The following is a 23,662-nucleotide window of genomic DNA, read 5'->3' as shown; positions in this document are numbered from 1 at the left end:
CTACAGCAGCATATTGGTCTTTACCAAACCATCATCACCGCCGTCTTCACGAACTTGACACAAATATGAATGTTAGAATCCCACCAACCATGAAAATTGCATTACAAGCTTATTTCACCGACTACGACTAGGTGTGGCATTCACACGCCGTTACCTACACCTTATCGGCCGTGCCGACAGTCCCAATTGCGAGATGTGTGGCACTCCTGAGACTATCGAACACCTCCTGTGCGTCTGCCCACAATACCTCTCGCAAAGAAATTCAATGGTGACTACCTTGTTGTCATCGAAGCAGCAAGTTTCAGAAAAAAAGTTCTGTTGGGACCACCACCATGTCATCAGCGCGATATTCTAAAAGCACTGAACATGGTTTTGCGTGATACAGAGCTCGACGAGAGACTGTAAATAGTTTTTGGACATTCAAGGACTTACTTTGTCGCCACTTTTCTCCCTCATCATCATCCGCTTCTTCTCTCCCCTCTCTTTACTACCACTCTCCCCTTTCCTAGTGCTGAGTTGCAGGCCAGAACATTGATTCAGGCTGACCTGTCAGTTTTTCTGCCATAATAAACATTTTCTCTCTCTACACAAGGTTCAAGTTGGATATTTAAATGCGAAGCATTTCTTAGCGAACCTCAGGCACATTGGGCGTTTCTTTCTTTCTATCTATCTATCTATCTATCTATCTATCTATCTATCTATCTATCTATCTATCTATCTATCTATCTATCTATCTATCTATCTATCTATCTATCTATCTATCTAGACGCCTACGTACGGGCGCTCTCCTGGTCGTCTCCATAGGTTGTAATATACCACAGCTTGCACAGCATAGGATGAGTGTATGACGAACACGATTCTCTGGTTATGACATGAATAACGCAAAATACCTGTCGCTTACGTCATGAAACCCTTTTCACATTCACATGTGGCACATACCCGCATACCAGAGTTCATGTTAGGCGGGTATGTGCCACAGGTGATACAGAATCTCAATCAACGCGGTAACCGAGAACATACACATTGACACCGAAGAAAAGTGTTACTAACAGTAAATGTTGGGGTTCTACGTCCCAAAACCACTATATGATTATGAGAGAAGCCGTAGTGAAGGGCTCCAGAAATTTTGAACATCTGGTATTGTTTAACTTGCATTGACATGGCACAGTACACGCGCCTCTTGCATTTCGCCTCCATCAAAATGCGACCGGCCCGGCAGGGGTCGAAGTCGCCACCTTCGGGTCGGCCGCCGAGCACCGTAACCACTACACCACAGCGGCGGACGCAAGAAAAGTTAGGGAACTGAAGACAGAGCACACCTGAAAGCTACCATTCATTCGTCCACGTGATCCGCAACGTCGACTACGTGGATTACGCAAAAATAGGGGTCAATTCTTCCTATAATAACTATGCCGAGGTGACCATGTTCCTCATGATTACCGGTGACTTCAGCATTGATTCATCAAAACCCAACAACTTCTGGTTCTTAGACGGCATGAAAGACGGCTTGGATGTGGACGGGGATCACAATACCTCAGTGCCATGTCCAGGACAGGAGGCATCATAGATAATTTCTTCGCAAGAGCCAACCGCGGTTTCCATTTGCACCCGAGGTTGGCGACACCAAGGCACATGCCAAGCAGCAACACATTAACATTGCCATGAACTTCTCTTCTTCACTATTAGCTTGTTTTAATGGACACTAGCCGAGTTTCTGTGTAACTTGGGAAAAAAGAAGAGAACAGTTTTCTAAGTAAAATATTTATTTTTAAGCAACAACTTTTGTTCAAGTTTCTAAGTATTTGTGGTTTGACATAGCAAGAACTTCCCACTGTAATGTGCAAACCGCATCCAAGTAGACAAAATAAGTTAAACACTATGTAAAGCACCACTTTAATAAATAAATTCTAGACAACTACAGGTATCAGAAGGTAAAAAAGCGCATAAACACTGCTGACAAGGCACACACACTATGGGAAGAAATGTGCAGAAGGAGTGAACAGGGCTCATACTGGTTTCAAAGCCCAAATTCAAGGATCTTCAAGGATTCCTATGGAAGGTTCTTGTAGGATGGAAGGCAGCATCACAAGTATCAATTTTCTGCTCTAACAAAGTTTCCAAAACAATACGGGGAGCTTTATCCATTTGAAATACCAAAATGTGATTCAGCCAAGTGAGAACCGAGAGACAATGAAGCCAAGGAAAGTATAAAGGACATAATTTGTAGGTTTTAACTGTAGAGTAGTAATTATGACATAGATGGCAAGGAATTAAACAGGATGAAAAATCAACTTGCTGCTGATAGGGACCAAATCTACAACCTTGAGATAATGCATCCGATACTCTACCTGATCATATTAGCTTCCTACTGTGCACAAAATTCACAGCATTAATGCAGCTGCTGGGACATCTTTTATATTAGATAAGTAATCTTGTTCAGTTCCCCCGTCTCACTTTTTCAGGCATTGAGAAACTGTTCAGTTTTATGGCGGTGATGTACGACGCTTCTACTTTTTCCGAGTACTGACCTGCTAAACAACAAAGTAGAAATGACCGCTTCAAAATTTTTCCCCAATTTTTACAATTTGATCGTTGAATAAATTTGACTCCATGCAGTCATCATGCTTCTCCTGTTTTTGGGCTTTGATAACAATTGAGTCAAGTGCGAATTGGATTTATGCCAGTAGAGCAATCAACTTAGCAAATATCCTCTACATATAAAGTCAAGGTTCTTGCCTACACAAAAGATCAATAACAATCACTACATGGGAGTCAATCACTAAGCCTGAGCAGCAATGCAATCAGCTTTAGTCAGAAGTACTTGGTTTCTAGCACAAAGCATCAACTTTTTTTTTCACATTTTGCCTGCATTATAGGACAGTGGATGTTTGTTGAGCTAGAAGATCTATCACACGTAGTGAGCTTGCTATAGAAGAAGAGAAACTAGCATAAGCGATGGAAGTGAAGTCGAGTCCCAAGGAGCCAAATCAAAAGAAAGGGGGAGAAGGCGGACCGACAGTTGCGGAAACGAAATGAATGATCGGTCAAGCAGTGATGCAAGCAAAGTAAACACAGTAGCGGAATCATCACTGAGCACGACATGTTCCCTCAGTTTGCTAGACAAATGTTTACAGAACACAGATAGAAATTAGTATTGTCAATATTGGACACTATATGCTAAGAAATTCCAAGGGTTTCAGGGCTTTAAAAATGTACTTTTACTTTTTCAAGGGTTTTCAATCTTTTCAAGGACCTGCATGCACCCTCAGTAAAGGAGCAGATCACAATTTAAAGTGGAATGTGTGCCCTATCAATTCCACCAAAATATATGATTGCAAACTTGAAGCTTGATTGAGAGCTCACTTATGCAACTGTGCATAAGCTTACACATTACAATATTGCAACACTTGAATAGTGAATGCAATTAATGTTAAATTAGTGTAACGAGATTGTTCATACACTTGCACATTATAAAATCACAGTCGTTCACTATTGGTAGCACCACCGCTCTTCATCTATTCAGGCAACTTCGGTTCCCTCGACAGAAGTGGGGCCAAGGTTTTCTTTGCATTCGTGGCCAGCGATTTGCGACAGATGAAGCCTGCGACAGAAGGACAGGGCACTTATAACAAAAAGTTCCAAGAGAAAAATATAACAAACTTTGCACACGTCACGATGAAATTATTTGATTAGTTCTGTATGGGTATAACTGCAGTGCATGACCAGCACATTGCGTTCCCCAGTAAAAATGCAAAAGAGGGCAAGAACGAAAAGCACGCTGTGCCAGAGCTTTATGAATACCTTCTATGTCAAAAGTGTGAACCATACTTTACCACAGGGTGATTCCACGAGAGATCGAACATGCCTGTCCGGTCGCAATTTTTGTTTTGCCTGGGTTTTTTATATGTTATGTGGGCACATTCAAAGTGCAAGGAACTGAAAATTTTATTTCCAAGAAACGCTCCCAGCGCGCCAAAAAAATATTTGAAGGTGGCGGCGCGGGCCTCCTGTTTTTGCTCACTGCAATGTTTTCGGATTTCATGGCCGAATTTTGCGCAAACTATAAATGATGTGTCGAAAAGTTTTTTTGCTGGTTTTAATACGCATTACTGTGAATTACATCCGTTCTTTTTTTATGCCGTCCTCAAAAAGAAGAAAATGTGAAAAAATGCCAAACACGGCCGAAATCAAACACGTGCACCTCAATCTAAGTACACGGGCCCCAAACATTTTCGCCCCCATTGAAAATGCAGCCGCCGCGACCGGGATTCGATCCCGCAAACTTCGGGCGCCATAACCACTAGACCACCGTGGCAGGGGCCAAACAAAGTAAAAAAGAATATGGAAGTCACTGAGCATTACAGTACAAGGAGTGTGCATGCAAAAATTTGCTTCATCTGGTGACAAGATAGTGAGCACGCAATTAATAGATATGGCAGCAGAATTAACATTACTTTTTGAAACTGCAATATATGGCTGGATTTTACTAACAACATTCAGTTCGTAGTCAGCACTCTGGCTGTGCTCTACCAGTCTTGCTCTTCGTTATTACTGTTTTGCACATAAAGGTGAAGAATAATACTTGAATGCCATAGTCCGCTGCCAGTTCAATGGCACAACTTGGTTAGAGCAAATACAATGCCTAAGACGGCACTCTAACACACAAGCATGCATACCTTACAACTTGTTTTACCAAGTTTTACTTTATCATGAAACTCTGAAAATCAATTTGTTAATTCTGCCTCGCATAGATGTCCCACGTTTCCTCAAACAGTGAGATATCCTGCTATGGCGCTGTGCAGGTAGCTGAAAACATATTTTTTCAGCACATCCTACCAGAAGCAGGTGGCCACAAGCATGAATGGCCAAGTGGAACATGTATATGACATGCACTTGCTATTACATATTGTTTCCTGTCTTGAGTTGCTCACAATATAGGAGCAATAAGTCTCTCAATTGAAAAGGTCTAAACGGTCGATTTGTATTGATGGAAACAAATAAATACCATTTAATATGGCCTTGTCCAGACTTGCAGGAAGAATGCTTCCATCTTTCACAGCAAGCCGTCCACCACTTCAGTCTCTTGAGCAGCTGTCTATGCTGGATACATGCATAACAGATACCACAAAAAGTTCCGTCAACTTGTGCACAAAGAGTCCTTACAGTACACAAGTAGTAATATTAAGCATGATGGCTTAACACAGGCATATCATTATATACCAAAACTGTCCTCGAAAATAGGCCCAGGATGCATTAAGAACAAGTATTAGAGTAGCAGTGAGTCACTGCAAATAATTGTAATTTGCATTAGTTGTCGAATTTTGCTACAATGGTGTATTACAAAAGGGTGAGATATACAGCTTGCCATATATGTAATTTGAACACAAGAAAACTCCAGGAGCACTCCCATCAAAATATTAAATAAATATACGTGTGCTCAATTTGCAGAATGGATGACAATGAGCCCATTTATTGTATGACATCATGGATGTGGAGATTTCAAAAAAAGCTTAAGATTCAGTAAAAGAGCAAGAATGCCAGACGGGACAGAAGAGATTGAGCACTGTGTCAGTTTTTCTGTCCCTCTGCTGTTCTTACTTTCATTAAATCTTGGGCACGCTTTGGCAACATGCCCAATTTTCCTCTCTCTGAAACAACTATCCTTGCTGTACTAAAGTCCATTCATGTGCAGACCTGGTCCTTTACACTAGAAGTGCCTGTTCAATTTAATGAGCCCTTGATCCACTACCGTTCTTTAATAGCGAGGGCCTCGTGCCAGCAAACTTGATGCCCTCAGGTAGCACATGACGGTAGCACATGGTGTGGCACTGCCGGGATTACACACACAAAAGTGCCCAGTGGGGTGGATGACAGAACGACTATGTCGTAGCTAGAGTGGTGGAGTATGAGATGCAACACTTTGTTGTAGGTTCAGGCCCTGGCAGCAGAATGTATTTTTGTCTACATTAATTCCTCTTTATGTCATAATTACTACACTACTTTTAAAAACTACGAATAATCTTCCCTATACCTCCCTTGGCTTCATCAGGTTTTGTCGAACAAAAAAACTGAGCCCCTTGATCTATTCCATTTTTTTTAGTTTTTTCAATTTCTCAGTGCTGTAATCACGCCTGAGAACCAGTAACCTCACCGTGATCTGCAAACAGATATACAGATATCAGAAATTGCGTTCTCTAATTAATTACTTCATAAACTAAAGCATCATTGTCACCAGTTTCACTGAATGCTAGATCTTAGTTGTGCATCCTGCAAAAAAGAACCCCCTTTCAATTTCCTCTTTCTTTAGCAAAGCACCAAGGAAAACAAGAACCATACAGTACAACACAATCAAGTAGTGTTTCAATGCACCAGCACAGCCTAAACCATTTACCATTTGGGATAAGAAGCTTTTGCAATTGTGCTATTCCCTGTTAGAAGAATTTGTATTAGAACGTATATGGTTCATCAAAGAAAATATGAAATGGCATGTCAGATATCTGACTCAATTTTTATCACACAAACACTGCAACAAAAAGAGCATGTACTTGCTCAATAAGCTTAATTGAACTGACACTAAATATCAAGCACTCGTTACCTACTTTTTAATTGCTGACTTGAGTGCAGTTGTTTATATTAGAAAGTTGTGGTGCATGACAATTTAGCGCATACCAAGTTTTGCTTGAAATGTCGTCCCTTCCTTGTCACGTGCAGTTCAGACACGCCGCGTGTCCCGCGCCCAGTTTGGATATCAACCTTAAAATTGGAAGTTGAATATCTCGGATAACCTGCAACTCTCGCGATTTCAAAAAAAAACAAAAACGGCATGCCACAACTTGGCACGCACTATATCTTTTTAATATAAACTACCTCCCTCAATAATTAAAAAGTGGATGAACGAGTTGTTAATTAACAGCGCAAATGTAATTTTGCTTGCGGCAAAGTATTTCCGCCTCGACTTCAAGTTCATGAGCGAAAATGACAGGAGCCTGACTGTCACACAACGTTTATAAAAAATATATAATGTCCAAAAGAAAACACACACACTACATGCATGCTGTGCGACTTCCCGTTTAGTTTGATGTGTGTACTTCCTGTTACTACCAGTATCCATAGCGTGATTCACACAAATGCATTGCTTCAATGGGCATCCAGCACACATCTAGGTGCTACGAGCCGCGACCTTGCGCAGCCAGAAGGCAACTATGCTAATTACTTGCAAAAACGACGAAGCACGGTAGACGCCGACGCAACCAGAGCCTACCTGCGTCCCCGTCTACCTTTGCAAGATAATTCATTATACCTATGCTTATGGAACTATAACTTCAATTGCATTTACACCACAGAAAGGGTGTGGAACGACCAATATGTTTAAAAGCGGACCCACTTTTACGGCGACAAGGCAATGTGCAAGTCGCTCCAAGCGACGATCTCGTGCAGCCAAGTTATAACGGCTCAACAACACAAGGTGTGCGTGGCAGGAGCACAGAATCCCGTAATGGAAGGCGCATTCTTCAGCTTGTTTTCAACTGTAATCAACGCACACGGCAACCGCTAAATAGAAAGGTATAACGAAGAGCACAGAAAGCAGCGATACTAGCACAATGAATACTTTTTTAGCAGGTCCTTCCTCTTGCGCAGCATCCCTTCTGTGGTAACTGGCCGCCCGGCCAGGCACTCTTACCTGCATAAAAGTTTTCATGCACTAAGGTAACTCAGTAACGCAATTTGGTAACATTCTTGAACTCACCGAGGTGTATCCGCTGCGGCGACTGTCTCGTCAAACGGCCCGCGCTTGCGATCTTGTTCAAAGCTCGCGTCCGTTGGTTGGTGCCACGACGACGCATCGCCGCCGTCGATTCCATGTCAAACAACGACCCAAACGTCCCGACACGCGATGTAAGTAGTACGTGTTCATTCAACAACGATAACCGCACGTAATATTGATAAACACGGTAAAAATAGATACGCGAAACACCACTTCGTTCGCAGCGAGTGCAGGCAGCCTTTCAACGGAACAACCCGGGCCGTTTGAAACCAGAACGTCACGTGGTCATGTGTTCACTGACGTCTCTGCGCGTGCGCGTTCTTCGGTTTGAACTGATTGGCTCTCTCGCTCAGCGGGCGATTTGAATCCTTGAACTGAGTTGCGGCAACTCTCTCTCCCTTCCGTCTACTGCATCTCCCTGTTCATGGCCTTCGATAAGCCGACGCGCAATCTTGGAGGCCATGGCTTGTTCACCACTTCTTTCTCGGACGCGCGCCTGCACTGTACTGTACAATCGGGCGGCCGCAACGTGTCAACCGCTTCTCATCGGTTCTTATTACTACTACTGCGCTTTTGCTGTTTAAAAATATACAGCATCTGTACACGAGTGGTGCGTTTTAATCACTGCTAAAAGTAACAGCTGCTGTCTTCACGGCTGGCTAAGTGTGCACGTCCGTGCGTGCGCAAAACAAAAGCACGTCGAAAACCGGGGCCTTTTGACAACAAGTGTTCACTGTGCTACTTAATACCTCTTCGCAGGCACGTAGGCAAGCCCCCCCCCCCCTCCCCGAAAAAAAAAAAAAAGAACTCGTTTCTACGTGCCTGCCTCTTCGTATTGAGCAACGAACCAATGGCACCATCAATGTCTCGCCCTTAGTGTGATTCAGCTGCAGCTTCTTTCTTATTGATGTACTTTGTTAGCCTTAATTGATATATTCTAAGTTGGGCATGTAAGCAAGTTACTACCAATTCAATTTGAAATTCCCCATTTAAACACTATTCAAAAGTACATTTCACGTCGTCGTAATAAAAGGAGGAGAAAATACTTATTTGTTGAAAGGCGACAGCTAATCGACAAAATAGTAGTTTAACAAACTTCGTTTCTGGGAAAGTTCGTTTATATTCGAAAAGAAAGCCAACGTACTGTGTATACTGAATAGTAACAGAAACAGCAATACTGCACTGAATTCTGCTATTTATGTCTTGAAAGAGGCTGTTTTCCTGTGTTCAGCGTGACCGTTATCCCGCTTCGACATTGCGCTTTGCAGTATTCCATGAAATACGTTGTCCTTGGCAATGGACAAACGAAGGCGGAAAGACCATACGGTCCTTGCAGTTATATTAGTTTCTTTTGTGAGTTACTGTGTTCGTTAAAAGTGCGATCTATAAATACAAGACAAAATTTACAAGTTTCGATGCGTTTTTATAGCATCATTGATCCCAGGAGGGTTAGAGTCAAAGAACCCGTGCATACACAAAAACTGTTCTCAGATGGGTAAATAAGACATTAGTGGTAAATAACGATGAGAACGACCGACACGCACACGACCGGCGAAACCAGGGGGGAGGGGCGGGGGGGCGTGGAGCGAGCGCGCACCTCCAGACCGGCCGTGGTTTTACAATAAAGGATCGGTCGAGAAGAGAGCACTGCGAAGAGTGTTCACAAAAGAAACGTGGAGTTTCAAAGGTAAGGGTACGAGGAAGTTCTGTAGGTCCGGTACACATATGGTTGGAGAAATGAAAGGGCGTACTTACGAAAATTGCGTGCATTTTACTGGTTTGTGAACGTTTTGGCCGTGGCACAGCCTTCGTGAAGACTTCGACCAGCGCGCACGCGCGTTTGTGTGTGTGTGTGTGTTGTGTGTGTGTTTGTGTATGTGTGCGTGTGTGTGTGTGTGCGTGCGTGCGTGCATATATATGTACACAAGACAAAATTTACAAGTTTCTGATGCGTTTCTATAGCATCATTGATCCCAGGAGGGTTAGAGTCAAAGAACCCGTGCAAAAAAAATCTCTTCTCAGGTGGGTAAATAGGGCATTAGTGGTAAATAACGATGAGAATGAACGACACGCACATCACAGGTGTAACCATGTGGGGGGCGGATTGAGGGGGACGGGCGGGGCGGAAAGAGCGCGCGCCTCCAGACCGGCCGTGGTTTTACAATAAAGGATCGGTCGAGAAGAGAGCACTGCGAAGAGTGTTCACAAAAGAAACGTGGAGTTTCAAAGGCAAGGGTACGAGGAAGTTCTGTAGGTCCGGTACACATATGGTTGGAGAAATGAAAGGGCGTACTTACGAAAATTGCGTGCATTTTACTGGTTTGTGAACGTTTTGGCCGTGGCACAGCCTTCGTGAAGACTTCGACCAGCGCGCACGCGCATTTGTGTGTGTGTGTGTTTGTGTGTGTGTGTTTGTGTATGTGTGCGTGTGTGTGTGCGTGCGTGCGTACATATATGTATACAAGACAAAATTTACAAGTTTCTGATGCGTTTCTATAGCATCACTGATCCCAGGAGGGTTATAGTCAAAGAACCCGTGCAAAAAAAATCTCTTCTCATGTGGGTAAATAGGGCATTAGTGGTAAATAACGATGAGACTGAACGACACGCACATCACAGGTGTAACCATGTGGGGGGCGGATTGAGGGGGACGGGCGGGGCGGAGAGAGCGCGCGCCTCCAGACCGGCCGTGGTTTTACAATAAAGGATCGGTCGAGAAGAGAGCACTGCGAAGAGTGTTCACAAAAGAAACGTGGAGTTTCAAAGGTAAGGGTACGAAGAAGTTCTGTAGGTCCGGTACACATATGGTTGGAGAAATGAAAGGGCGTACTTACGAAAATTGCGTGCATTTTACTGGTTTGTGAACGTTTTGGCCGTGGCACAGCCTTCGTCAGTCAGAACTTTGACCAGTGCGCACGCGCATGTGCGCGTGTGTTTGCACGTGCGTGTGTGTATTTGCATGTGTGCGTGCGTGCGTGTGTGTGCGTGTGTGTGTGTGTGTGTGTGTGTGTGTGTGTGTGTGTGTGTGTGTGTGTGTGTGTGTGTGTGTGTGTGTGTGTGTGTGTGTGTGTGTGTGTGTGTGTGTGTGTGTGTGTGTGTGTGTGTGTGTTTTCGACTGACCTGCAGTATCAAAATTTATGAGGCATTGATTGCACCAAGTTCCACTGGCAGTGAATAATGCCTCGATGTTATTTCGACATAATTGCGTCAATGACATTTTTATTCCAAGCTATATATACTCAACAGAAATACTGTTGGTGAAATATTTCCTCAATTGTATTTCAAAATAATTGCGCCAATGAAATTTTTATTGCAAAGTGCTCAAGAGAAATATTGTTTACGAATTATGTCCTCAATAGTATTTCGATAGAAATGAGTCAATAAAATTTTTATTGCAAAATGGTCAACAGAAATATTGTTTACGAATTATGTCCTCAATGGTATTTCGATAAAAATGAGTCAATGAAACTTTTATTGCGAAATGGTCAACAAAATTATTGTTGAGGAAATATTCCCTCAATGGTATTTCGATTGAAATGAGTCAATGAAATATTTATTGCCAAGTGCTCAACAGAATTGTTGTTGACGAAATATTCCCTCAACGGTATTTCGATAGAAATGAGTCAATGATATTTTTATTGCGAACTGCTCAACAGAAATGTTGTTGACGAAGTATTGAAGCAAGTCAATGAGTATTGCGGAATCATTGATAATCAATGAAGTCAATAATTCGATCATACTCCGGCAATGGAAAATCAACAGTCATTTTCATAAGGGTACGGTGCTCGGCGGCTGACCCGAAGGTGGCGACTTCGATCCCGGCCGCGGCGGTCGCATTTCGATGGAGGAGAAATGTTGGAGGCCCGTGTACAGTGCCATGACAGTGCACGTTAAAGAATACCAGATTGTCAAAATTTCTCGAGCCCTTAACTACGGCGTCTCTCATAATCACATAGTGTTTTTGGGACGTAGAACCCCTGCATTTATTATCTTTGTATGATTTGTGTGCTACGTACGGGCTGCCTGCTGAATAGTCGTAAGAGCATAAGTAGGTCAGGTCTCACGGGCTTCGGCTTCTGCTTCTTTCCTGTTGTAAACAAGAGAAATAATTTAATATATTGGTTTACTATTTTATGTCTTCAAAACACAGGGAACGCAGACGTGAGGACAATCGATAGCAAAAGCAAACTCATGGAAATTTCCTGCTGCGTCAAATCGTACGCACAAGCGGCAATAGCTTGGAATGAACTTTGAAATTTTAAAAGACACGAAATAAAGCCACTATTCCGGAATGATGCCCGTTGAAGTGACGTTGAGCTTTAAGCAAACGTCCCTAGGGGAAACTTAGAGCACGTATAGTGTTTGGGCATGTACAACCGCGCCAATTCAGCGCTAAGTACATTATGTAATATCGTTCTCGCCGTATTAACTTAGTGTCCCATGAGCTAAATATTGGCTTGTAGACTTGCATGTCTGGTACATTACCTTCAGTGGCTAGACTCGTGAAGATACGATGGGACTATCTCGAGCTATTGCGTATTCCAGTTTCTATAGTTGCGATGTCGCGTTTGAATTCGTGAGCGCTCTAGAAGTTTAGCTTTCTGGAATATTATTTCTCATTCTGGAGAAAAGAATCGTGCAACTTAAAGTACTCGACCGCTTGGTCAGAAACTATAGTAAGCAGTCAGCCCTTAACTGTTGCCCACATGATAGCAAATCTATCACAGTCCACGCGGGAGGCGGAGGGAGGGAGTGTAGCCAAACATACGTACCTGTATCAGTCACGATCAGTCATGACCTGAATCAGTCATGATCCACAGCCGGAGCGAAAGTGCGAAGCATGGCCATGCTAAAAAAATCCAAAGGTGGTTTTGCAGTCTTACTTGAATAGTCTTTGTGCATTTTCTCTCTAGAGTTTTTTAACATTATGTATTTTGATTTACATCACACATACAAATTTATTTTGTCTTGCAATTTTTCGCACTCCAGCATCGTAGTTTTAGTTTTGGGACTCTAAGAACGTAAGCTTTTTGGAGAATTATATTGTTTTGTTTTATTCGTGCGAAATCTGCATAAGGGCTGTTAAATCGCAGAACAAAACCAAACTAGTACACAATCAGTGACAAAACCTAGAAGAGATGCGCGTTGCTAGGAAGTTAAAGGGTCATGAACAACCCCTCGGGTTTCATGAAAGAAGACCGTGTAGAAAGCATACTCGGCTATGAACAGCTCAGCCCAATTGTATAGTCATGCGCGGCAAGGAGAGTTTATAACCGGCGCGGGAATTTCGCGTATTATCAGGCAAGGCCTCTTTCCAGACAAGGGATCGGCTCACTCTCGTCAGAGCTGCCGCCGCCTGCCGTTTGTAGACATGAATCAATAGTGCGTGTTAGTGAGATGCGCTTCTTTCAACAAGGTGACGCCATGGGCCGGTGCCGCGCTACATAGGCTGCTAACACTACACAGCTGCACCTGCGCGTAGAAATCGCAAATCGAATTAGTGATGGCATGTCATCGGGGGCCCTCAAGATTATGAAGTGCGCTGACGCAAATTTTCTTTATTTGGCGGCGCTACACTAAATTTGACACATTAACTGAATGTTCACAGGGCAGTGGCAAAGGCTATTGGCTCTGATAACAATATTTTCCAAGGAAAGCACAAAAAAAACTTGGACCATCTCCCCGAAGGGAACCCTGATGGGATGCGAAGCAGCAGCGGTGCGCACGGCGTTGACCCGGTTGAAACGGGCGTCGACGCGGGTGCTGGATGAACGGTTTGAAGCGAAACTCGGTGTAGCGTTTACTCGAGTAAACGTTTGTTTGAAAGGCAAGGACATGGAAGGCGGGTTGGGTTTCGTGTAAGCTTCATTAAAGCGTTTGGCAAGACTTCGTAGTCGTTGTTTCTTCAGAGTCGAGACACGGGCGCTGGACCGGAGAAGGCGCGCGTTTTGCCTTGACTACCACGGGTGAAGCGAGAGAGAAGTGACACGTTCAGAGGTGTTGCGAGCGGGCGGAGCAGCCGGCAGCTGCGGGCGCTACGGCGAGCATGCTGCGGGTGAGGGAGAGAGTGACGTCAGCGCGCGCCTGCGAGGGAAGCGTCCGAGGGGAGCGTGACGTCAACGCAAAGCTGTGGTGTGACCTACTTGGCAACGCTCCAACACCTACGGCGAGGGGAACGCGTTGCGGCGCATTCGTACGGACGCACGTAACGTACGGCGTTATACACGTGAGTCAATGAGCTGCTTCGCATCTAAAAAACCTGACCCTGTTTTGCTTCATGTGTAACATACTGCAGTGTCGCTGATAACTGGTCCTATGGAAGACTTCTCATTGGAAGTCCAAAAAACGGCAGGAAGTGGAAGATGGAAGCTGCGATGAAAAAATCCGTAAAACAGGGGGTGGATGCTCGAGCCAACGTTTCGACAAGTGGACTTGTCTTCTTCAAGGCTGGAACTGATTTCCTTAGCTGTCGTGTGTATATGCTTCGTGCCCTCTCCAAAAGAGGGGAGAAGGGGTGGGGGGGAGAGGCCACCGCGACGATTGGGTGAGTCATAGGGACGGAAAAAAAAAGGGGGGGGGAGGACGGGAGGGTGTACGTTTCACTGAATGATTGTCAATGGAAGCACGTGGCATTTTAACAATAGTAGGTTCGAAAGCTTAGAAGAAGGGATTAACTCTCATTCGTTTTCGTTGTGTATGTACCATATCGAATCGATTCGAGAGCCCCCTTAGACACGTTAATGCCTGCTGGCTGGAGTGTATTGAACTTGTGAATAAGGTATGACTCTGTATATTTTCTGTCTCTTGGGGATCGGAAGTTTGACTGAAGTATGTAAAGTTTGAGATCTTCGAAGTTGTGACCTGCTACATTAAAATGCAAATATACAGAGTCATACCTTATTCACAAGTTCAATACACTCCAGCCAGCAGGCATTAACGTGTCTAAGGGGGCTCTCGAATCGATTCGATATGGTACATACACAACGAAAACGAATGAGAGTTAATCCCTTCTTCTAGGCTTTCGAACCTACTATTGTTAAAATGCCACGTGCTTCCATTGACAATCATTCAGTGAAACGTACACCCTCCCGTCCTCCCCCCCCCTTTTTTTTCCGTCCCTATGACTCACCCAATCGTCGCGGTGGCCTCTCCCCCCCCCACCCCTTCTCCCCTCTTTGGGAGAGGGCACGAAGCATATACACACGATAGCTAAGGAAATCAGTTCCAGCCTTGAAGAAGACAAGTCCACTTGTCGAAACGTTGGCTCGAGCATCCACCCCCTGTTTTACGGATTTTTTCTTCTCATTGGAAGGTAACTTTCCAAAGCAACGGAATGGTGAGACGGAGCTTGCAGAATCTGAATATCTTTTTTTTTTCAATAACGCTCGGTGATTGATAAGGAAACACGTTAATATCGGAACTTTCACCCTTTTGAACACAAGCTGCTTCACACACTAACGACGGGTTGCACCGAAAGGGATGGTAGTTATCGAATGTGAAATCGCATGTCCAAATAAAACTGCAAATAGGAATGGCTTAGTTGGCTACAAATCGTGTGGCACCTTTTTGAATTCGGGCAAATTTCGGCTACGGTTTCTCGGGCCTTTCGCTGCAGTGCGTCGTCCGACCTGGCAACACGGCATGAGCATCTCCTATCGATGGACACATCGAGAACAGTTCCCGAAAGTTGCATCTTTTTCTCATCCCGAATCCTCACGAGTAGTGCCTGAGCATGTACGCTGCAGCATGTTCCAGCCCTAAAGTTCGACGACCCAACTCACTGAATAGCATATTCGTGGAGTCTAGGGCCCACTACATTTTGCATAGATAAATAAAATAGATATGTAATATATAAAGTAAATATAGGAGTAAAGACAAGGAGAAACTTATAATAACAGAGAACTGAGCTAGTTTGTAGGTATTCATATTAAAAAGACACGACGTGCAAACAGAGACAAGAGAAAAATCAAGATAGTGAATAGTTATCTCTCACGCAGACCATCAAGCGCACCTGACTGATAGCTATCGCCTCTTTCCTTAGAATGCGCAGATAAGTATTTGTGTCTACCTTATTTATGGGCGCTGTAAGATTTTTCAGTTATTAGCGGCGCGTGTGGTGTCTTCACACTCTCTTGTGTCCGCGTTTGCACGCCCTGCCTTTTCAAAGGATCCAAAAACAGCCTCTCAAAATACAAATTAGAGCGCCTCATTTGCCGTTTCTCGTCTCTTTGGTGAAATTCGTGACGCCAGAACGGTGATTCACGTGACATCATTAGAGCGCATACTCTTGATTGTTCCATATACGATAAATATCAAATGGGAATTGTCTCCCACCCTGCTTTGCCATGCAGTAGACCACCCGTTCTCACTCGTCTCGTACGACCATCGAGCGTGATCAACTTATTTCGCTCTATTTCGAGCGTTTCCGACTATGCAAAGGGAGATAAGAGCGCGCGGCCCACAAGCGCGCAATTTTGATAGGCTCAACGCTTAGTGGTGATATTGTACGCGCGATCTGTGAAGAAATATGCGGCGAGGACATATCGCCTGCAAGAAGGGTAGCGGAGGCGAGAACTAAACCAAAGCAAAAAGCGCCGGATTATTTGATTCTTCCAATGGACGAACTGTTTCCTGCGAGAACGATGCAGCACTCCAGTAAAAAGGCGAGCCCGCTTCCATGGTCTTTGTTAATATTTATTGCGATAAGAATTATGATGACTCTCTAGGCAGGTTTTTACCGTTGCCGTCATGTTCCGTATAAACACCAAATCGATAACTTAGCATCGTATGCAGTAATGAAAGTGCTGCTGCAATTGCTCCAAACTGCTCCAAAAGAGAAATGCTGCTCTATGCCGCTCCAAACCGTCTTTATTGTTAGTAACTGCTCTGGACCTGCTCCGAAATGGTGCTGGTAAATTGAAAACAATGATTTTTAAGCACATAATCATCCAGCGAGCCTGAACGAAACAAAAAACAAGCTGTCTACTATCATTCTATACTCGCGGACAACTTTTCTTGGCAATGAAGAGAAGGCTGCAGAGCCAAACTACGCGTGTGCTACCACTGAAGAATATAGTCCCACAATTGCGTCCATGTTTTCTTCGTGAGAAATAAACACAACATTGCTCTATTTTCTACGGGACACTGTTTGAAAGGAGGTGCAGCACACACCAAGGAGATATAAAATTTATATTTGTTTTACTTTACGCAGGGTCATTTCCTGTTTTTGCACGTGTGAAAACGTTGCACCTTTTACCTGCACCTCACAATTAAAATAGCGTCTTTGTCTTCTAGTGACCACTTGTCACCCTCTAGCTTTTCCAATGATTCGCCAAAGGAGCTTTTGACAAATTTCACTAACGAATGACTCTCTAAGCAGACGAAGCAAATTGTTTGCAATGTTATTATTCGAGTATGGCCATTTGAATAACCGAACAGCCGTCACAGGAGATACGGTTGGTTCACAAACTGAAACTAAATTCTAAACACCTGTCAAACCGGACTACTTCGCGGAGCAGCACATGTGCAGTAGTTCCGCTCTCGTAGCCTTTCCTTCATTGCCAAGAAAAGTCTGCAAGTATAGTATGCTAGTATGGAGTTTCTGCACTAGCTCCATACTAGCTTGTCGACAATGCCACAAGTAGTTGTATTGTCACACTTATCACTTTGTCAGCTCCGGCCTCACTTTTGCCACAAGAAATGGCACGGCTGTTTTTTCAACCTATCCGCACTTAGTTTCGTGTTTCTTTATGTTTTAAATGAAGGCTATTTTGGTCAAATATGAAAATAATAGATTGCTTAGCTCTATTACCAATTATAAACTGCTGTACGTGATTGTGGTTTCTTTTATGATTTGGGGCTTAGCGTTATCTGTTTTATATTATTTCTGCCACAAGTACCCAAAAATTCAAGCATATAGCTCATCTTAGTGTTCAGTGGCCACCCATCTGCTTAATCATTTGTTTATTGCAATTTGCAGTGATAACTGCATGTGCAATCTGTTCAATAATAAGTATTAATACTTATGATGCTTAAATAATGCTCTAAACTCCAGGAGTAGTTTGTAATATTTTGCCATCTGCTCCAAAAATGTCAATAGCTGCTCCAAACTAGCATTTTTTCTTCTCCAGAATGTGCTCCGAAAACCAAAATGTCGCTTCCATCACTGCGTATGCTGTGGCTGTAAGTAAAAGCTTGCGAGCGCTGGCAAGAAACACGTCTGAAGCAGAAATGAAAGAAGCTGGCCATCTGCGTCGCACGAAGGGCGCATACAGTAACATCAGCCCCCGTGCCAGGCCTGCCGTCTATTGCTCCTCAACCCTTCCCCGTCCGTCTTTTGCTGGGCGAAGGAAGGGACATAAGGGGGGGGGGGAGGGGGGCACGCTGCGTAGTGTGAGCAGCAACTGCGAACTTTGACAACTGCACGAAAAACACGTCTCTCGGGAGTGGCTGTAATCGCATACACCAGCGTTTTGTAGAGCTACGAGAAATCGGATCCAAAAGAGTTGGCTGCTAGACTTGGTTCGTATACCCTTACCACATGTTGCTGTCGCGTTCACGGCTTCGCCCTTTCGATGAAACAAATTTTTGCAAAGTTCAAGAAACAAATTTCTCTCCCCACTAACTCTGTGACGTCTTTATTTCGCTTATAATCAAAGAGAGTAGTAGGAGTGCAACCACAATTGACGTTGCCCCGAGATTTCTACTTTGTAGGGTCCCTTCCGCCGAAGTTTCAAGCAATATTGCGGCCCGGTGGAAGGATTCTTGACTGCCACGTTAAGGGTTGGGTTTGATTCCTGCTAGAAGCGTGAATAGGTGCGAGTGAAAACGCGCTCCCCTACCGACGAACGTGGCTGAAGCCGATATAAAACAGGCATGCCATCTATGTCACACGAAGGGCGAGTGCGATAACGTCGGCCTACTTGTGGGGGTTGTCCAGGAGGGAGAGTGTGAGCTTCGTGTCTCCGAGAGGAATGGCGTGCTCCGACTTAAAGGGCGTGGTCGCTCATGGCCACACGCCGTACACCAATAGAGGCCATTAGTACACGCATCATACCTTTGTAAGTTCTGTATTCTCACCGCTTACTTCTCCATGAAACCGGAGATAGCCAGAAAATAGATTCGCTCGCTGGAGCTGCTGTATTTACCTACGCCAGCATTTCCCATAGCTACGCGAAATCGGATATCAAAGGAGTCAGGTCCAAACCTAACCTCGTATAACATTCCTGTTTGCTGTTATCGCATTCATTGCTTTGCGCTTCCGGTGAAACTGCGACTTTTAAAAAAATTATGGTGGTAGCGTATTGAAGTAAAATTTGCACTGCTTTCTTTCAGGCGGCACGTGGCCCGGATTACTGTAAGGCGGGGAAATGCATTCTAGGTTTCTGCAGCTTCACTGAAGACGTGAAGTGTGCAATTGCCTAAGACCCAATTAAATAAAAATATATTGCGGGAAGGACCGCAAAACTCATTCTACAAAACCTGCCAGATGATATTTACTCTTGTTTTTTCACTCATGTTTAACATTACTGACTTACATTTCAGCTGTTCGCGTTTGACAACTCTGGTTGTGTTGTACGAGATTACGTCCGCACAAGCGTTCAAAACTAATAATCAAAGTTCACTGGCCTAAATTTTGTTTCTATCAAAAAATCAATAAAAAAAGGTAACTCATTGGTGATTGAACACATAATGTCTCGGCATAAAAAGGAAATTTATTGGCAGGCTTTCTGTCGGCCGCGCTACGACCTGGCTAAGCGTTGCACCATAGTGTCAGCGTGATACGCTTGATTATGTATTGGCGTTTTGTGGCGCAAGGGCTAAATCTGGCAGTGTTTCTCCGCCGCCGGTAGCTTCGGCGGCACCGGCACCGACTACTAGGGTGCGCACACCTTGCCGTTTCTCCTCTGAAATGACGAAGCCTTGGAACAGTGCATGTTGACTTCGTGTTTATTAGGTGCATATTGAAGCCATCTTTTGAGCATATGCTGTGCCCAGCTGTATGTTCACTACTACAGCTACCAGAAAGCTTTAATCATGTTCATGAGCGTTATTCGCCGGGATTTAGACACGCCACCAGTCGTCAATGTAGGTGTGTCCGCATCAAGTGGTGCTATAACTGCCAAACACCAATAGACATTCTGCAAGTTCTCCTATGTCTATAATATCTATAATATATCTATAATTATATCTATAATATATCTATATAATATATCTATAATATATCTATATCTATAATAAACATTCAACTACTTCTGCGATGACACGTTTTACTTTTTTGTTATACCGTCCTTTATGATGGACGGATGAACAATGCTTTTTGCCAAAAAACAGTCCAGTCCACTTTAACTGAAACTGAGAAAAATGCAGTCTTTTGCTACTTACAATATAGTGAAGCCTGCTTCAACAATATTTTGGCCAGTGTGCTCGTGGCACCAAAATTACCTAAATCTCTACTGTGGCTAAAATATGTGTAGCCCACTATAGCCGGCATTCAGGAGTAAAATTTGGATTTGGCTCATATAGATTGGAACATTTCACTTAGACTTGAATTAACCGCAAAAGCAGTCTAAATCGCAGGGAATCGATGGTGTATCAACATTTTACGATAATATGAACACTATGTTTGTGCTTCTGTCGGTGCCATCCTTTGTTGCATGGGCCTAATTGTGGTCCTTCCTGGTAAAAGGCGCACCATTCTGGACTGTCGGCAGCATTTTCGTGTTGTTGCCATCTATTGAAGGCCTTCCAAATTGTTTCAGCTCTTCTCCTTCTTCTTCTTAGCTCCTTTATGGCGCGCCGTCTCGGATTATTTCTTCAAAAAATAGATAGGTGCTCGATGTCTTTATTTCCGTCGTCTTGTATTTCACATACACCGTCTTTGAGAGAAAGAAGCACATAATATTGTAGTGCAAAGATCGAAAAGAAAACCTAAGAGGCAAAAAAAAGGAGGAAAGTCGGGCTCTTACTCTTTACATTTCAGTATTGTCCTACAACATCACTTCTTCCGGTAAGTATCAACTCGCCCCCCACTACCCCCAAAAAATTTGGAACGAAAACACGACAGCTAAGCTACTAGGAGAGAAATGAAACGGATTGCAAGTTGGTTGCTTTGATCACAGTTATTGACGCAGCGCTGGTTTATTGGATCTGGCTCAGTTTGAGTCAAGCAGTTAGAGTATTTGCCCATTTTGTATTCGAAGCTACTTTTACAGCGAAAGCTGTTATGAGATCATTTCACCGACCGTTTCTGGCGCCGTAGTTGTTCGCCGCCGCCGCCGCCGGTGTCCGTAACCAGTATCGCTTGAAATAAGAAAAAAAAACTAAATAAGAAAAAAATTACAGGATGGAACGAGGTTCGAACCTGGGCCCTCTGCGTGGGAGCCCAGTATTCAACCTCTGAGCCATGCCGGTGCTTGAAACTGCTTCGCAAAAAGGTCCTCTACAGGCTTCATGTCAGGGAAGGAACCTCATTAGCATATGCAATATAGCGTGGTAGAAGAGTAAAATAAGCACCAAGCGTCGCACAACGCGAATTCTGTAACCAGGCGTCACACAATGCGAATTGCGCAACGAGTAGGTTGTTGAATGCTTCCAACCCATTACAAAGGGCTCTGCCATAATTCTTCATCGTCATCAGGCACAACATCAACAAAGTGCACATAATGCCTTACATGCGTTTAGCAGGTACCAACGCTCTCCGTAGAATGACGAAAAATGGCACAGTGCCTGCTGCCCTACTTCTCAAAAATTACAATGATTTATAGCGTAGTGGGTTCCTCGCAAGTGCACTCGTATTGGTTGCCAAGGAAGCCCATAAGCACATGATCCACTTCCTCGGGGTCTCAGTAAAATTACAATGATTTATAGCGTAGTGGGTTCCTCGCAAGCGCACTTGTATTGGTTGCCAAGGAAGCCCATAAGCGCATGATCCATTTCCTCGCGGTCTCAGTAAAGTTCTTCGCCTCCCCCCCGTCTCTCTCCCACGTCAATGTATGTTATACAGCATGGTGGGAGAGGGAAATAGCGACCGGGCGTCACCCAATGCAAATTACATAACTGGTGGGCCATTTAAATATTCCAACCCATTACAAAGGGCTGAGACATAATTCTTCATCGTCATCAGTCGTTGCGTCAACAAAGTGCACATAATGCCTTACAGACGTGTAGCTGGTGCCTCGCTTCTCCGCAGAATGACGAATAATGGCTTAGTAGTTGCTTCCCAACTTCACAAAAATTGTGATTTATGGCGTAGTGGGTACCTTTCTAGTGTACATGTATTGTAGCCCCCAAGAGAGCTTCGGGCTCTAGAAACGCCGCTCTTCCAGCTTTCGCTGTGACTGTGCTGCGGTTTCAGCGCAGGCCTGGCGTTTTTTCAGTTTGCGTTTGAATGAGGAATTGTTCCATTTTGATTAGATTGTTGTAAAAGTGAAACATATTTAGGTGCACTTCACGCTCCCGTGAAATTTAACCCAGCTTTGTCTTCTACATTTGGCTTTTTAGAATGAAACGCCGCATATGAGGTCATAATTACACAGTTATCAGAGAGATTAGTAACACAGCAACCACAATTCACGTTGTCCCAACACTGCTATTGTATAGGGTCCTTTCCGTAGAAGTTTCATGCAGTAGTGTGGCTCGATGGTAACATTCATGACTGCATTGTAGAATGCCTCGGTTTGGCTCCAGCTGGAAGCGTTATTTACGTACGAGTAAAAGCGCGCTCCGCTGCCGTCGAACGCGGCGGAAGCCGAGATTAAACAGTTAGGCCGTCTACGTCACGCCAAGGGCGCGTGCGATAACGTCGGCCAATGAGGCAGAGTGTGAGCTGCGTGCCTCCGAGAGCAATTGCGCACTTCGACTTTAGTGGCGTGCTCGCCCGTGCCCACGCGCCGTACACTAAGAGAGGTGATTAGTACATCGTAATATAATCGACAGCGCAACGGGTTAAACACGGACAGAAAGAAGAGAAGGACCGTGTTTAACCCGTTGCGCTGTCGATTATATTACGATGAACATCCACCAAATAGCCCAACTCGCGATCCTGCTTCAGGTCATTAGTACCCGGATCATAGCTATGTAAGTGCTGTACTTTCACCGCTTATTTCGCATTGAATCGACAGAGAGCCTGAAAACCGGTTCGCTTGCTGGAACGGCCATATTAATGTACAGCGGCGTTTCGTATAGTTACGCGAAATCGAATCCCAAAGAAGTCAGCTCCAGACCTAACTTTGTATAACATTCCAATTTGCTGTTATCGCATTCACTGCTCCGCCTTTCCGGTGAAACTGTAACATTTAAAAAATTATGACGGTAGCGTATTTAAGTAAAATATGCAGATTTCTTTCAGATACGACAGTGGCAAAGGTGAACCTAACGTGTGAATTGCTATGATCGTGTCTACGAAATGACTCCAAGTTAAAAAGTGTACAACCACCTATGACTCAAATAAATAAAGGTATATTCGCGGTAGCACCACAAAACTAGTTTAAAAAATCCCACCAGATCTAGAATGCGGAGCATTTCTTAGCGAACTTCTGCGACTTTGAGCGTATATGTCTATCTATCTATCTATCTATCTATCTATCTATCTATCTATCTATCTATCTATCTATCTATCTATCTATCTATCTATCTATCTATCTATCTATCTATCTATCTATCTATCTATCTATCTATCTATCTATCTAGCCGCCTACGACTTTGTGCTCTCCTGCTCGTTTCGTTAATCGAATATACACCAAAGTTGGTATGGCGTAACATGACTGTATGACGAACAGGAATGACGAGTCATAACATGAAAAGCATGACATGCATGTCATGAACGACGTGATATACATGCTACAGAGCCTTGGTGCTCTTATGGCCGTTTCGTTAACTTGATATATACCAAAATTG

General features: G+C 44.0%; 1 long non-coding RNA gene across 1 annotated transcript in view; it reads left to right on the top strand.

The window, feature by feature from the left end:
- The window catches only part of LOC119390393 (uncharacterized), a 45,923-nt gene extending 26,468 nt beyond the window's left edge, over window positions 1–19,455 (top strand). Inside the window, exon 4 of the long non-coding RNA XR_005183302.2 lies at window positions 19,100–19,455. This is a non-coding gene — a long non-coding RNA (uncharacterized LOC119390393). The remainder of the gene's footprint in view (window positions 1–19,099) is intronic.
- The last annotated feature ends 4,207 nt before the right edge of the window (window positions 19,456–23,662 follow it).

The sequence above is a fragment of the Rhipicephalus sanguineus genome, chromosome 4 (assembly GCF_013339695.2).
Source record: "Rhipicephalus sanguineus isolate Rsan-2018 chromosome 4, BIME_Rsan_1.4, whole genome shotgun sequence".
Classification (NCBI taxonomy): Eukaryota; Metazoa; Arthropoda; class Arachnida; order Ixodida; family Ixodidae; genus Rhipicephalus; species Rhipicephalus sanguineus.
This window is presented reverse-complemented; position numbering and strand designations above follow the sequence as displayed.